The following is a 16,171-nucleotide window of genomic DNA, read 5'->3' as shown; positions in this document are numbered from 1 at the left end:
AGGCCATCAAACACAAGCAAAGTCTGAGAAACTAACAAGGCCAGGAGGAACCTAAGGAGCCAGGATGTGGCAGCTAAATGCTGTGCAACCCTGGGGTGGAGTAAGGACAGCAGGGACTGAGACACTGATAAACTGCAGGCTTTCACAAGCACGCCGTATCAGCCTTGCTTCCTCGCTCACAGCAAGTGTGCACACGAATGTCCCGTGCACAGAAACCGGTTGCGGGGTCTAAGGGCACTCTCTGCACCGTCTTCTTTTCCTGTACGTCTAAAACAGCCTCCCCGAAACTAAAATCTACTTTACAAAGTAAACATACAGAAAATTTGACAGTGTTACCACGCTGCAGCTGCCCGGGCCTGAGGCTGAGACACCACCCCCACCACCAACCCCCACCCCGACCCCGTGAACCAGCAGGATCAGCAAAAGCCAGAGCAGGGGCCCTGGAAACACTTGTGGAAGATGCAGGCTATTAAAAAGTATGCATGGGGCCGGCGCTGTGGCTCACTAGGCTAGTCCTCCACCTGCGGCGCTGGCACCCCGGGTTCTAGTCCCAGTCGAGGCGCCGGATTCTGTCCCGGTTGCTCCTCTTCCAATCCAGCTCTCTGCTATGGCCCGGGAGAAGAGTGGAGGATGGCCCAAGTGCTTGGGCCCTGCACCCCATGGGAGACCAGGAGAAGCACCTGGCTCCTGCCATCGGATCAGCGCGGTGCGCCGGCCGCAGCGTGGCAGCCATTGGAGGGTGAACCAACGGCAAAGGAAGACCTTTCTCTCTGTCTCTCTCTCTCTCACCGTGCACTCTGCTGAAGAAGAAGAAGAAGAAGAAGAAGAAGAAGAAGAAGAAGAAGAAGAAGAGGAAGAGGAAGAGGAAGAGGAAGAGGAAGAGGAAGAGGAAGAGGAAGAAGAAGATTGAAAGCAAACAAAACTAGAGAAAGGGCGGGCATTTAGCCTCGTGGTCAAGACGGGCACCACGCTGGAGTGCCTGGGGTAGAGTCCCAGCTCCACTCCCTGTCAGTGCAGACCTGTAGGCAGCAGGTGACAGCTCAGGTAGTTGCGTCCCCCACTCTGTGCTGCAGCTGGGCCCCGCTGTTTCAGGCATCTGGGGGAGTGAACCGGCTGATGGCAGTGCTTCTCTCCCTCTCATAAACAAATGAATGAGAAGGGGAACCAGTGACTTCCTGGTGATGCCCCAGGCTGCATCCTGGTCCCACCTGAGTTCCACGTGGGAGGTGCTGCACCTGCCCATCTTCTTCCAGCTCCTTCCCTCCCTCACTTTGAAGAGCAGAGGGCCCCGCCTGCCCCCTGGGGGACTGTGCTCTGTGCAGTCTATGTCACCTGGGGAGAAGGCAGGCTATGCGGCCCAGGCTCACCTGCAGCAGGAGAGCCACCCCTCCCCTCGGTGCGGCATCTCGCCTGGGACGAGCACTTTCACTTCTGTGATGGTGCTGGTTACCCACAGCCCTGAAAGGAAAGGCATTAATATCAACCCCATTTTCTGGATGAGTAAACTGAGACCTAGAAAGGGTAAAGCTTCTGTCCAGAGTCACACACCTCCTGAGAAACAGAGCCGAGACCAGACACAGAGGGTTCCCCCAGGCTGCCGTGACGGGCACAGAAATCCCGTCGGCCCAGAGGCACTGAACACCTGAATTTCCCCTGGCACCATAGAAAGCAGCGGTGACACAATACTCGCAGAGGTTACCAAGTGGCAGCCCTGCGACACGAGGACGCAGCCGCCCGTGAAGGAAGTGCGTGTGGAGGGGACCACTCGGCCTCCGCCGCCCGGATCCGGCTGCTCCCGGATCCGGCTGCTCCCGGAGCCAGCTTTCATGCACCAGCTTTAAGTCTGCAGGGCTTTCGTGCTTCCTATTGGTGGGTTTGGTTTCGTTTTTTTCTGAAGCCAGTTTGAGGTTGGTTCCCGCAGCCGGTCACCTAGTCCACCAGCACAGCGCTCCTCTCCCAGTGTTCAGGGAAACACGAGCGGGAGCAAAATCACAGCTTCAGGCAAACAGGAAGGCAGGCAGCACCCCGGACTGGGAGGCAGCATCCCCCCAGAGGGGCCCGCGGGAAGGGGTCCCAGGAGGAATGCACCTGGACCCAGCTCTGCCCCATGAGGGACAGGCCTGCCGAGGGCCAGTGCAGAGTCCTCCTGGCCCCACCCAGGGGCCACAAATCCATCCCCGAGGCTCAGACGGGAGCGTCTGCCTTTCCCGTGGCTGTGAGCACGCAGGCCGCGCCTCTCATCTTCCTTCCGTAGAACCAAGGACAATTCAAAGAACACGCTGAACAAGAGGAATGTGCAGACAATTCCAGGGCCCTGCAACTTCGCCAGCCTGCGGGGCTGTATTTACAGAGAGGAGAGACGTGGCGCAGTGCGTGGCCACTGGCGATAAGCTAGTGACGTAACTGATGCGCAGTGCACATTCAAACTCGGGGACGCAGGAGACACAGAAGCACACAAGAGTACTACTGAGTTAATACATGCATTCCTACACGCGATAGCAATGCTGCCGCAGGTCAGAGAGTTGCCTTATCCAGGGGAGACGCCTGCGTTTAGGAGTGAAGCATCTTGACACTGCAACTTACTTTATCTTCAGAGAGGGGACGATTGTGACAAATTGCAAGCCATGGTGTATCTAGGTGAATGTAGGTGCTCATTGTGCTATGCTTCCAATTTGTGTGCAAGTTGGCAATTTTCTTTCTTTTAAAGATTGACTGTATTTATTGGAAAGGTAGAGTTACAGAGAGAGAGAGAGGAGAGACACAGAGCGAGAGGTCTTCCATCTGCTGGTTCACTCCCCCAAATGGCCGCAACCACCAGGACTAGGCCAGGCAGAAGCCAGGAGCTTATTCCAGGTCTCCCAAGCACTTGACCATCACCCACTGCTTTCCCAGCTGCATAAGCAGGAGGCTGGACCAGAAGCAAAGCAGCCTGGACTCTAACTGGTGCTCCAATATGGATGCCCGCGTCAAGAGTGGCAGCTTAGCCCACTGCATGACAATGCCAGCCCTGAGATCGGTAACTTCCAAAACAAGAAGTTGGAGCAATTATACCTGTCCCAAATCTGCACACGCACACATGCACCTGTGCGTGTACGTGCACACATACACGCATCCTGCAATGGAACAGACGGTGTCCAAAGAGCGCTGGGCCAACAGAGCAGCTCCTAGCCAGGCTCTGTCCTCTCTTGGTCAGCCTTCTCATCTGTAGAATGAAGCCAGAAGCTTCTACTTAGACCCACCTGGTGCTGCACGAGTCCCAGCACTGAGGCGGCCGGTGCAGGATTCAGCCGGGCAGTGAAAGGGTCAGGGTGGGCGGCAGGGCCTGGCTGAGAAGGCCCTTTCTTTCCACCTGGACGTCCTTTCTCAGGAGGGGGCGTGGCAGCAGATCTGACTTCCAAGGCCAACCCCCTCCCCCACCACTGCCTGCTGTTGACCCCTGCTATGAGGTTGGCAGGCGACTCCCTGCGCTAGCCCAGTGAGGATGAGGCAGTTCAGTTCACATTTACGGAACATGGTGGGGGGGGAGGGGCTGTGGTATAGCGGGTAAAGCTGCCGCCTGCAGTGCTGGCATCCCGAATGGGCACTGGTTCTAGTCCTGGCTGCTCCACTTCCAATCCAGCTCTCTGTTGTGGCCTGGGAAAGCAGTAGAAGTCCTTGGGCCCCTGCACCCATGTGGGAGACCCGGAAGATGCTCCTGGCTCCTGGCTTCAGACCAGCTAAGCTCCGGCCATTGCGGCCAATTGGGGAGTGAACCAACGGATGGAAGACCTCTCCCTCTCTCTCTGCCTCTCTGCCTCTCCTTCTCTTTCTGTGTAACTCTGACTTTCAAGTAAAATAAATAAATCTTAAAAAAAAGAAAAAGAAAACATGTTTGGGCCCCAAGCTGTGGCTTCCCCAGGGGCCCTCATGGCAGAAACTGTTTCCTAAGAACTGGGATAGGATGACCATCGAGGCCAGTTCCTCTCAGTATCCTGGGGAAGTCACGGTGGTCAGTCCCACAGCTGACCACGGGCACAGGAACCTGACCCACAGTCAAAGGTGCTTGTCCGTGCCTGTACAGCAGGCAGCTCCGAGGGACGGACTCCGGAGCGACGAGACAGGTGTTCCCCCAGCACACAGCCAGCCGCACACTGCTGGCCGTGCTGGGTGTGGAAGCCAGAGGGAAACTGAGAAGCTTTACTGAAACAAAGGGGTGGGCGTCGGGCCCAGCAGGTAAGCACGGGTTGGGACGCCTGCATCCCATATTGGTAGCAGGTGATGGCTCAAGTGGTCGGTCTCTGTCCGCCATGGGGGAGACCTGGGCTGAGTTCCAGCCTTGCCCCAGCCCAGCCCTGGCCGGCCACTGAGGGTCTCTGGGTAATGAGGCAGGAGAGGAGATGGGAGTGCCTGCTCTCGCTCGCGAGCTCGCTCTCTCTCAGTGTGTGTGTATCTATCTCCTTCTTTCAACAGAATTTTTAAAATTTGCTTAAAAGGAAAAGTATTTTCTTATATTACTTGTGTAATACAGATTTCTTAAAAGAATTGTCAGTCTCTAAAAGTAAACCCACTCAGGAGCTGGCATTGTGGCATCGCCGATTAAGCAGCCACAAGCAGTGCCGGCATCCTATATGGGCACCATGTCCCGGCCACTCCACTTCCAATCCAGCTTCCTGCTGATGGCCTGGGAAAGCAGCAGAAGATGGCCCAGATGCTTGGGTCCCTGCACCCATGTGGGAGACCTGGATGAAGCTCCTGGCTTCCACCTGGCCCAACCCTGGCTATGGTGGCCATATGAGGAGTAAATCAGTGGATAAAAGACCTCTCTGTCTCTCCCTCCCTCCATCTCTCTGTCACTCTGCCTTTCAAATAAATAAATAAATATTTTTAAAATAAAAGTAAACTCACACAATGAAATACTGCACATGAGGAGGCTAAAGAGGAGGCACTTGAAAAGACCCACAAGATACACAAGAGCTCTTCAGAAAATTCATGGAAACAAAATTAAAAGATGTTTATTTTGGTGTAAAAAATATGAACTCCAAGCATAGATTTTGTACAGTATGCACTCCCCAGGAACTTTATGAAGACCCCTAACCTATGTGAATTTCAAACTTTGAGATAACACAGTGGAAATGTTTAGCAAAAGTCATAAACACTGAAGTCTCCGCCCTTTGGATTGGTTATTCCTTCTTGGAACAAACCCTAAGTAAATAAATTCGTGCAAGAAGTGACGTAGCCCAAGGTGGCTGCTGCCGCAGACTTTCTGGGAGGGGATGCTCTGACTTGCCAGCCCTCCTCCTAGCTCCATCAAGAAGGGGGTGATTTGAAATAGGAGCCAGCTGCACCAGTGGGCGAGAGAGGCACAGAGAGCGAGGGCAAAGAGAAGCAAAGGGAGAGGAGAAGGACAGGTTGGGCAAAGAGACCCTGGCAAGACCCAGCAGCGGACGCTGGTCAGGAAACCATCATAGCTTCTCTGTCCCAGCTAGGACACTGTCCCCGGAGGGCACAGCAGAATCTGAGATCCAAGCAGCTGCTCTCCCAGCCACACCCTGGAGAGGGCAGTCCTGAGCCAACAATGCCACCTGCTGGCCCAGGGCAGACCCTCTGCACCGCCATCCTTCCCACCACCAATGCTAGGGGATTCCCATCCAACTTCCCCGTGCCACCGCTTGCAATGCCTCGTGCTTAGCAGGTGACTGTTCAGTGTCCGTCTCCTCTGAGGTCCCTGGCTGCAGGGACCAGACCTTTTCACACCTGCCCCCTCCCAGTGTCTACAGCAACAGCTGCCATCCTGAATGCCTACTCAGTGCCAAGGACTGGGCTAAGTGCTTTCCACACGTCAGCCCATCCCATCTCTGAATACCCCCATGAGAGCAGAACTCATCACAGACACTGTCCAGAGGCTCAGGGGCCTGCCTGGGGCGACCTCCCAGCCAGGATTCAACAAAGGCATCCCCTACAGCCGCTGCTGCTGCTGCATGCAAGGCAGGTGCCTAATGAATATTCATTAGGTAAAGGAGCAGCTTCAGGTCTCACGTTGCTGACGCTCAGTCAAGGGCACGAACGCCGTGTCCTTGTTTTTTCAGTTCCAGTTCTGACCCAGTTAGAACAGCAGTTTCCTCTCCTCGCTTCCTCTCCCTCCTCCTGTCCAAGCTGTGAGCCAAAAACAGCCCTGCGTGACAGGTTAGAGAAATACTATTGACACAGGGAGGGCGGCAGGATAGGCTTTTATGGGGGGGAGGGGGCAGTAGCGGGAGGAGAGAGATCTTCCGTCTGCTCGTTCCATCTGCAAATGCCCGCAACACACGGGGCTGGGTCAGGAGCCAGGACCTCAGTCCAGGTCTCCCACCTGAGTGGCCCAAGTACTTGCGCCTTGGGCATAAGCGGGAAGCTGGACCAGAGGCAGAGCCAGAACTTGAACCCAGGCATGCTAATATGGGATACAGGCACTGCAGGCAGCACCTTAACCATTGCACCAAATCCCCACCCCAGCGGCTTCCAGTGTAAAACATGGAGAACGGCAGCAGCCACCTCCCCAGACAGCGGCCAGGGTGGGGTCGGCAGCCAGCAAGTGCCGGGCACTGCGGCCGCTCCTGCTGCTCTCATGGGGAAGTGTGGAGGTGGGGCCTGGCTGTGTTTGCGCTTTTTGCGGGGTGTGTGTGTGTGAGACACTGAGTGACCCTGCGTGCTGAATGCATGTACCTGTGTGTGCATGTGCACCCGGGTAGGGGTCAGTGTGAATGCAGGAGGAATAAAGGAGGGCCCACGACCTAGCACACGCGACCTGGATGTGCAGCATGGGGCTGGCGACCTCTTGAGGCGACAGCCCTCCGCTCAGGGCTGCAGGCTCCAGGAAGCAGGCGCTGTGAGCCGAGCCCCCAGCTGCCAAAGACAAACCTGCAGCCGGCTCCTCAGCGCCACCTGGTGGTGCTGATTTTGCCGCAAAGACACTTGGCTGGCAGGGGCAGGTCACAATCAATCGCTGGGCCTGTCTGGGCCTCAGGCCTCCTCCAGGGAAGTCTGACCTTCAGCCTCAACAGTGCTGAACAAGAGCTCTGTCCGTGATGACGGAAATGTTCTGTAACGTCTGCGGTGTCCAGCGCGGGAGCCGCCAGCTCCGTGTGACTACTGGACACCTGACGTGTGGGGAGGCATTGAGTCTTTAATTGTCCCTCATTAACTTAATTGCAAATTGCCACACATGACCAGCCACTGCCTTGTGGGACAGCACGAGACCTGGGGCCTCAAGCCAGAGAAACCAAACCCACACACCTCCTACTCGCTGACCATGCCTCGCCCCTCTGCTTAGTCTGTTGTGAACCAGGTTCTGGGCTCTTCCTTGAGGAGTCTGGACCGGTCAGCCCATCAGGACCTCTTCTAGGGTGAGTGAGCACAAAACCCACTCAGGGAAGGGAACAGCAGGTGATGGGCGCTTGCTACTGAGATAGGGGCCGCAGGGACCCCAGGCCCCTGGAGTTGCAGCACAGGCCCCAGACTGTGCAGCCGCCTTCTGGGATGGCACAGCACAGCCCTGGAGGAGCTGGGACCCAGTGGGACCAAAGAGCTCCTGGGGACATTTCCACATCTTCTCCCTACAGTCGGGAGCACAGGTGTGGGCACGGACAAACCCGCTGCAGTTCCCAGACCACAGCTGTGAGCCGCAGGCACTGAGGGCCCCTGCAAGCCGCACTCCCCTGGTCTGTAAAGCAGGACTCGGGAGAGGGCCCAGGTGACACCCACGAAGGCGTTCCCATGTCCAGCAGCACAATAAGCACCTCGTGTTTGCTAAAAGTGCTGTCTTCTCACACAGCTTTATACTACACATGCTCAGCACAGTGGCTAAGTCACTACTTGGGGTGTCCACACTCCACACTGGAGTGCCTGGGTTCAAGGCCCAGCTCCTCTACTTCGGACCCAGCTTCCTGCCAATGCACACCCTGGGAGGCAGCAGGTGATGGTTCAAGTACTTGGGCCCCTGCCACTCATGCAGGAGACCTGGGTTGAGCCTGGCTTCTATCTGATCCAGCAGATAGAAGGTCTTTTTCCATGTGTCTCTCTATCTCTCTGCCTTCCTACAACATATACACATACATACAGAGATATATACACACACATAAATATGAAGTTTTCAAAAGAAGCTAAAAAACATAAGGACTATAAGGAAAAACACCAACATGGTAACGTGTGGGGTGCTGGGTCAGGGGTGATTTTAAATTTCCAAAGTTTGTACATTTTCTAAACCTTCTACAGGGAGCATGTGCTATTTTTATAAGCAGGAAAAGAAAAAGTGCTATTTTTAAAAGGAGGGGGAAAACCGTGCCAACACAGGGAAATGCTGTGATCCACAGCAGAAGAAAGGGGGGTGCAAGCCCAGACCCCAGGCCGGGGGACAGGGACATCACAGAGGCCCCGGCGCTGTGCTCTGATGGTCAGGGTGCGGACACTCTCTTTGCAGATTCATCATTACACCGATGTTTATATAATAAAAAATAAAATATGCTTTTTCTGCCTTTCAAATAAATAAAAATTTTTCATTTAAAAAAATTTCTTGGGGCCAGTGCTGTGGCATAGCAGGTTAAGCCACTGCCTGTGCTGGTTCAAATCCTGGCTGCTCCACTTCTGAACCAGCTCTCTGTTAATGTGCCTGGGAAAGCAGAAGAAGGTGGCCCAAGTGCTTGGGCCCCTGCACCTGCATAGGAGACCCTGATGGAGTTCCAGGCTCCATCCCTAGCCATTCGGCCATTGGGGGAATGAACCAGCAGATGGAAACTCTTTCTCTTTGTCTTTCACATAAATAATAAATTTTTTTTAATTTATTTATTGACAGGCAGAGTGGACAGTGAGAGAGAGAGACAGAGAGAAAGGTCTTCCTTTTCCGTTGGTTCACCCTCCAATGGCTACTACCGCCGGCGCACTGCGCTGATCCAAAGCCAGGAGCCAGGTGCTTCTCCTGGTCTCCCATGCAGGTGCAGGACCCAAGGACTTGGGCCATCCTCCACTGCACTCCAAGGCCACAGCAGAGAGCTGGCCTGGAAGAGGGGCAACCGGGACAGGATTGGTGCCCCGACCGGGACTAGAACCCGGTGTGCCGGTGCCGCAAGGCGGAGGATTAGCCTATTGAGCCACGGCGCCAGCCAATAAATATTTTTTAAAAATTAGTCTTTAAAAAGAAAGAAAATGGAAACAACCTAAGTCTCCAGCAGTCATGGATACAACTGGGAGTACAGAAAATGTACAAACAGTACACAGCAACTACCGGGCATGTGGCCCAGCGATGAAGACATCAGCTGAGATGCCCACACATCCCCCACCACAGTTCCTGGGCTCAACCCCTGGCCCCAGCTCCTGCTGATACAGACCCTGGAGGGCAGCAGGTGGTGGCTTAAGTACCTGGGGCCCTGCCACCCACCGGGGAGACCCAAACTGCGTTCCTGGCTCCTTGCTTCACCTGGCACAGCCCTGGCTGTGGTGGACATTTAGGGAGTGAATCAGTAGATGGGAGCTCTTGCTGAGTCTTTCTCTCTGTCTCTCAAATAAAGAAATAAAAACGTCAAAGTGAAAGGAGGAGGAGGAGGGATCCAGACAGATTCCAAACTCGGACCCCATAATTCAACACAGATTCCAAAACCATGTGGAGGGAGCCCAAATGCAGAGCGGCACCGGGCACAGGTGACAGCGTGCGCACCCCACCCCTCCCTGAGCACTGGGCACAGGTGAGCTCACTGAGTCCTCATGGCAGTAACCTTACAAGTGGGTTGTGATGGTCCCATTTTACAGAAAGAAATATTGAGGCACAGCAAGAAAAAGCCAGGAGTCTGACAGCGGAACACCTCCCACAAATTCCAAAGGGCCAGCTGTGCGTGAATGTTTAACGGACACTAAGAGCGAGGTCATGTCTCTAGATACGAGTGTCCAAATGGGAAAGCATTGACAACATGGCCTGCGGAAACATGACAGTGGTCACTGCCATGGATGAGAGCGGCAAGGGAACGGGGCCCAGAAAGAGCAACTGCAAAAACTTTACCTGTGGGGTTTTGTTTCTTTAATTTAAAAAAAAAAAAAATGCTCGAGGGGTAGGCATCTGGCACAACCCTTCAGACCCCAGTTGGGCCGCTCACATCCCATGACAGAGTGCTGGGTTCAAATCCTAGCTCCTCTGCTTCTGATCCAGCTCCCTGCTAATGAGCACCCCTGGGAGGCAGCAGATAATGCCAAGAGCTTGGTCCCTGCCACCCACGAGACAGACCATGACGGAGTTCCTGGCTCGAGGCTTCGGCCTAGCCTAAGCCTGGCTTTTACAGGCATTTGGGGAGTAAATCAGTGGATCGAAGCTCTCTCTCTCTCTCTCTCTCTCTCTCTCTCTCTCAAATAAAATGAAAATAAATAAGTCTAAGAACACACGGTTAGGTTTGGAATAGTTCTAGGCTCTGGCCTTTTGTACCCCCAGAGAGGAGAGACGGAAAAAGGAGACGGAGACCGACCTCCACGGAGACAGGTTGCTTTATTGGAAGCAAAGAGGTTGGCGATAGACTGTTCTCGTGAAGAGACTGTGCGCAGGGTGCATTTGGGACTCACGTTTTTATCCGGGTTAGGAGGGGGGAATTTTCCACTATGGGTTGGGGGTGTAGAAGGCAGCTGGCAGAAGAGTAGGGGGCTCACTGAAGTCTCAGGAAATTTCCTGCTTATCTGTTTTGCCATCTGCATTGCAAGGAGTTGAGAGGGGTCTGGTTAGGCACCAAGGATCCACAGAAGGGAGGAAGTAGGAGGGGGAAGAAAGGGAGGAGGGAAAGGGGTGACGAGTCCTTTACACTCGACAAACGGAACACAGTATTACCTCAAGACCCAGCCAGCCCCCTGCCGGGAACACACCCAAAGAACTGCGCACAGAGCCCCGCACACCTGTGCTCACAGCAGCTTGACTCCCTACGGCCAAAAGCCAGGACCCAGCCAGGTGCCTCACATGGCATGCGCGCACGTGCACACACACACACACACACGGCAGAGCTCGGCTCCCTGGAAAAGGAAGGGGCGTCTCACACAGGCAGCGGCGTGGCCGCATCTCGAAGACATGGCTTCACCCGCAGGTGCAAAGGGACAAACTTTGCAATCCCACTTAAGTGAGGCTTGCAGTGGAGTGGTGTCGGCCGGCCGGGGGCTGGGAGGCAGGGGACTGGCTGATGAAAGGGGTCTGGAGCTGGGCAGTGTGACGGTGAGCGTGGGCTTCCTGCCGCGCGTGGGCACCTTGGCACGTGGTCAAATGGTGCATTTTAGGTTCCGTATACTTCATCACAAAACCAAACATGTGGGGTGGGCGTTTGGGGCAGCGGTTAAGACGCTGCCTGGGGTGCCCGCCCCTCATATCACGGTGCCTGGTCTCAAGTCCCAGCTCCACTCCCCAGTTCCAGCTTCCTGCAGAGACAGACGCTGGGAGGCAGCAGAGGACGACTCAGCACCTGAGCCCCCACCTCGCCACCCACAGGGGAGACCCGGATGGAGCCCGAGCCTCCCAAGTGTGGCCTGGAACTGAACCGGCAGATGGAATATGTCTGCCTCTGTCTCTCTGCCTGTCAAATAAATTAGAAAGAAAGAAATTTGTAAAATTTTAAGAAAGAGTTTTGATGAAAATGAAATACAGTGTTAACAACGCTCAACTCTGGGTCATGAGAACCCAGCGGTTTGCCGTGTCATTGTCCTTCGGAAAAGAAAAAGGAAGAGGAACCGAGCCGGGTGTGAGTGACAGGACGAGGTGGAGGCGCCACCTCCCAGGGGCAGGAGGCTCTTCCACCTCCTCCGGTTCTCACTGCATCGTGGTTGCTATGGAAACGAGGGGCAGCTTGGGCTCCCAGAGCTCAGCCCAGGTGCTGCTAACTCCAGGAATAAAGTCCCAGAGTGACTACAATCAAAGCCCAAATCATCCGGGCCCTGGGTGCACACGCCTGCCATGTCTAACCCAGGGTGACACCTGCATCCCACATCACAGTGCCTAGGTTCGAGTCTCGGCTCTACCTCTTCTGCTCCCAGCCTGCTGCCGGTGCACACCCTGGGAGTTCCTGGCTCCCGGCTTTGGCCTGGCCCAGCTTGGCTGTTGCAACCGTTTGGGGAGTATCTGTATGTGTGTGTGCATGCTTGTGTGCACACATGCCTTTCAGACAAATAATTTTAAAAAATAATTAAAAAGAGAGAACCACTCAGCAGGTCACACGGACCGAGTGCTGTGCACCAGAGCCTCGTTTCACCAGATGAACTCTCTTCATCATAGCAACAACACCGCTGCTATTCTTAAAGAAAGCACAGGGGCACAGGGAGGGTGTGGCTTGCCCAAGGTCACCCGGAGCACATGAGCCCAACCACTGACTCCACAACGTTGGCGCAGCTTTAAATGGCCCGGCCCCCAAGCAGCTGCATCCTGGCTGCAGCAGACGGCGCCACCTTTGCCCAGATAACACCCAACTCTCCAGGGCTGCACCCAGCCCTGAGGAAGCAGGGGCCCCGGGTGGGGCCCCGGAAGCTGCATTTTCACGCAGTCCCCTAGGTGGGTCTGTGCTGCAGCCAGGGCAGGCTGCTCTGGGTCCAGCCTGGGTCCCAGGACCCAGCAGGGCTGCACAGGGCACAAGGCAGGGACAGGGCTACTCCTCCTGAATCCCGTTCCTGGGCCCAGAAAAGAGGCAGGGAAGACCTGCGGGTGAAGCCATGTCTTCGAGATGCTGCTGCCTGTGTGAGATGCCCCTTCCTTTTCCAGGGGAGCCGAGCTCTGCCATGTGTGTGTGTGTGTGTGTGCGCGCGCGCCACGTGAGGCACCTGGCTGGGTCCCGGCTTTTGGCCGTAGGGAGTCAAGCTGCTGTGAGCACAGGTGAGCGGGGGACTCAGAAATCCCAGTTGGTGTCTGCTGGCCACGAAGTATCGTCTGTCCCCACCCCCACACCACCCCTCCCACACACACACACACACACACACACACCCCAGGGCAGGGCTTCAAAAGTCAGTTATGTGGCTTTGTGGCCTGCCAGGCACGGATTTCCGCCCACTCCACCCTCTCAGAATGAGCTGGGCGGGAGCTGGGGTTCACAGTGCGGCAAGTTCAGCCAGGGCACCGAGAGAACTCGCCTCACCTGGGCCCCGAGATCTCAGACCTCCAGGGGAGCGGGACCCGAAAGAGACTGCACACCCTCAGCGGGCGGAAGGAGCCATCTGGATACCCCACCACGGCCCGCCGCTGCTGCCCCCTAGGGGACGGGGAAGGGCGAGCACGTGGAGGAGGAGGCTGGTCCTGGCAGGCCGGGCGGAGGTGCTGAGGGGTGCATGCACTGGGATTTCACGCAAGGGAGCGGCATGGGCGAGAAGGGAGGTACCAGCCTCCAGGTCCCACCCTCCAGCCAGAGGACCAGGAGGGAGGAGGCCCCACCTTGAGCAAACCAAGCCCAACAGAACCAGACTGGCAGAGGCACAGAGAGGTCCTGTGACCTGCCCAAGGCCGCCCAGCTGCCGGAGTCAGGGTTTCAACAGAGGCCAGCAACTCCAAAGCCCTCAGAGGACCCTCCAAGACAAGCTGGCGCATCGGAGGGTCCTCTACAGAAGCGCCTGGGGAGGCTGCAGCAGCGACCACGGTCCCCAGGCGGAGGACGTCACACCCGAGAGACTAGCCACTGCCACACACCCCTCGAGGCACAGGGCAGCCCCACCACAAAGGACGTCCAGGCCAGAATGGAACCCGGGAGCCCACGGTCACATCGGCAGCCATGGCACAAGTGCCGATCCCTCCAGCCTGCATGGCTGCAATGCTGCTGCACATTGGAAAGACCAGGGTGGGGGCGGGGCCGGGAGTGTCCCTGGAGGTGTGCACAACCTGCAGGAACTGCCAAAACCCCTCCCCCTGGGTGACTCCAAAACACAAAAAGTGTGGGAGCCACCACCTTGGGGAGAGAATCCAACTGTCTGCTGTGGGTTCAAAGACAGTGGGTGCCAAAGTCACCCAGAGAAGTCCCAGCGGGGTGGGGGCCAGTGGCTCCCGGGGAGGACAGGCTGGGGCAGAGTAAGCGCCAGCAAGGCCTGCAGGGTCGGCGAGGGTCGAGCTCTGCCCAGGACGCGTGAGTCAGCCGGAGGAGGCGTCACCGTCTGGGCAGCAGATAATGGGTCTGAGCCGGGAGGCAGGAGGACCCCCTCCCCCTGCCCGTGACTCAGGCTTCTCAACTCCCTCAGCCCGTGACAGAAAGAACTGGATCTCCGGGAGAGAAAAGGCTAATTGAGAGGGAGCTCGGGTGGAGAACAGAGCCGGAAATGAGCAGTCAGTGGCCTGGGTGGGGGCTGGGCACTGGCAGAGGCTGGAGGGTGACCCCGGAGGTGTTAGGGATCAGCTGCAGAGAAACAGGGGCTGAGGCCCCAGAGGGCAAGCATGCCCAGAGCAGGGGTGGCGCACTGGCGACCCCATGGGCTGCCCCGGGCCTGCAGGACGGTCTGCACAAAGCTCTGGTTTTTAAATTGAGTTCATTGTCAAGGTTTTGCCTAAACACCAGACTCCCAGTTGCTTCTGTCACATGGGCTATCAGGTGAGATGGGCCAGCAGCATTCTTAGAGAGTGCACAGGCTGGACCAAGCAGGGACTGTCCCCACCAGGGCCCCGGACCCCGCCCCCCAGGCTTGTGTGCGGCCCTGTCGGATCCCTGCAGGAAGAACTGAGGCCGTGAATCAGAAAGTGGTGAAGACGGAGGTGCTGGCGGAGCCGGGGACACACCAGAGGCAGTGGGGTGGCCTCTCTGGCCCTGATCCTGTGCCCATCTCCTCCGTGCCACGCCACCTGGACTTGGGAACAGCCCCAGCCAGGGGCTCAGTTTACCAAGCTGCCAACAGGGAGCTCGGAGCTCCTGACCTGCACTGGTCCATCCTCACATCCACGCAGCTCCTGCAGGCTGCCTGCAAAACCTGGACCCTGCCCGCAGATCAGCCCACATTCAGCACAGACCAGGAGTGACCAGCCAGGGGAGGAGAAGGCCCAGGGCCGAGGGCTCTCAGGAGAAAGGGAGACTGCCCTGTTTAGGGGTGGGATGTGGGGGCAGTGGTACGGGATGAGGTTGGGCTGAGCAATGGTGACGACAGATTCCAGATGAAATCCCTCTCCCACGGGGCCATGAGGCTCCCATCTGGGACCAGGCAGGGCGCTGGGCCTGGGGAGACCTGTGGGGAAGTCCAAGAGCATTGCCAGAAACCTGGGTGCCCACAAGGATGCAGGGAGCTGAGGGGTGAGGGTGCCCCCCCCCCAGGACAGTGGGCCACCAAGCTGCCCTGGCTGTATTCTCCTCTCTCACCCCCACCCTGGCTCCCTGCTGACCCCGGGACCAGCAAGGACCATGGAAAGTGCCTGCATGGGACTCAGGAATCAGCAAAGCCCATCTTGCCCGCCATCCCACACCCATCGAGGAAGACCCCCACCAATTCCCAGGACCCCCCGGCCAGGGCTGCCAGCCGCTCCCTGCCTGCCCATCACAGACATCAGCCAGACCAGGGAGCTGTTGTCCACCAAGAAATCTGAGCACAGACTCACCAGAGCTTCCTGGGCAACATGGGGACTGGCCGGCGGGGCAGGGCAGGAGCACCCGGGTCGCTGGGGTGTACAGACCTTGCTGCCAGCAAATGGCACCTCCAGGTTCGTTCCTGGTGCCTGGCAAGGAAATCAGGCCACAGCCCAATTGCCAGCTAAGCGCCTGCCCTGAGACTCCAGATCCCAAAACAGACATGTTGGTGGTTACCATAGGAACCTGCTAAAGCCAGAAAAGGCACTAGGCAAGCACCCACATGGGCACTCAAAGCTCAGGTCCACCTGCGCGGGTGAGCACCACACAGGCCTACACCCACACTCACGCCAACACTGTTCTGCATGGTCTGGGGTGGAACACTCATCCCGCAGAGCTGTGGAGCAGGGCAACTCCCCAGCCCAGAGCTGGTTTGGAAGTGGGGGTGAGGGTGAGGGGAGGGGTCAAGGTAAGGACTCAGGTTCCAGGTGAGCTCTGGGTGGATCCTGGTCCCATTCATGGAGATGGGGACAGACACAGACATGATGCCCCTGGTCAAACCCGAAGTGTGTCTGAAAGTGGCTCCGTGCCTGGCCCCGCACGGCCTAGCCACTGCCAGCCAGGAGGGCAGTGGCAGCAGCCAGGACCCAGCTGGAGCTCCCTGCCAAAGGCAGCCCAGGAGGCAAGCA

This window comes from Lepus europaeus, chromosome 18 (genome assembly GCF_033115175.1).
Source record: "Lepus europaeus isolate LE1 chromosome 18, mLepTim1.pri, whole genome shotgun sequence".
NCBI lineage: Eukaryota > Metazoa > Chordata > Mammalia > Lagomorpha > Leporidae > Lepus > Lepus europaeus.
This window is presented reverse-complemented; position numbering follows the sequence as displayed.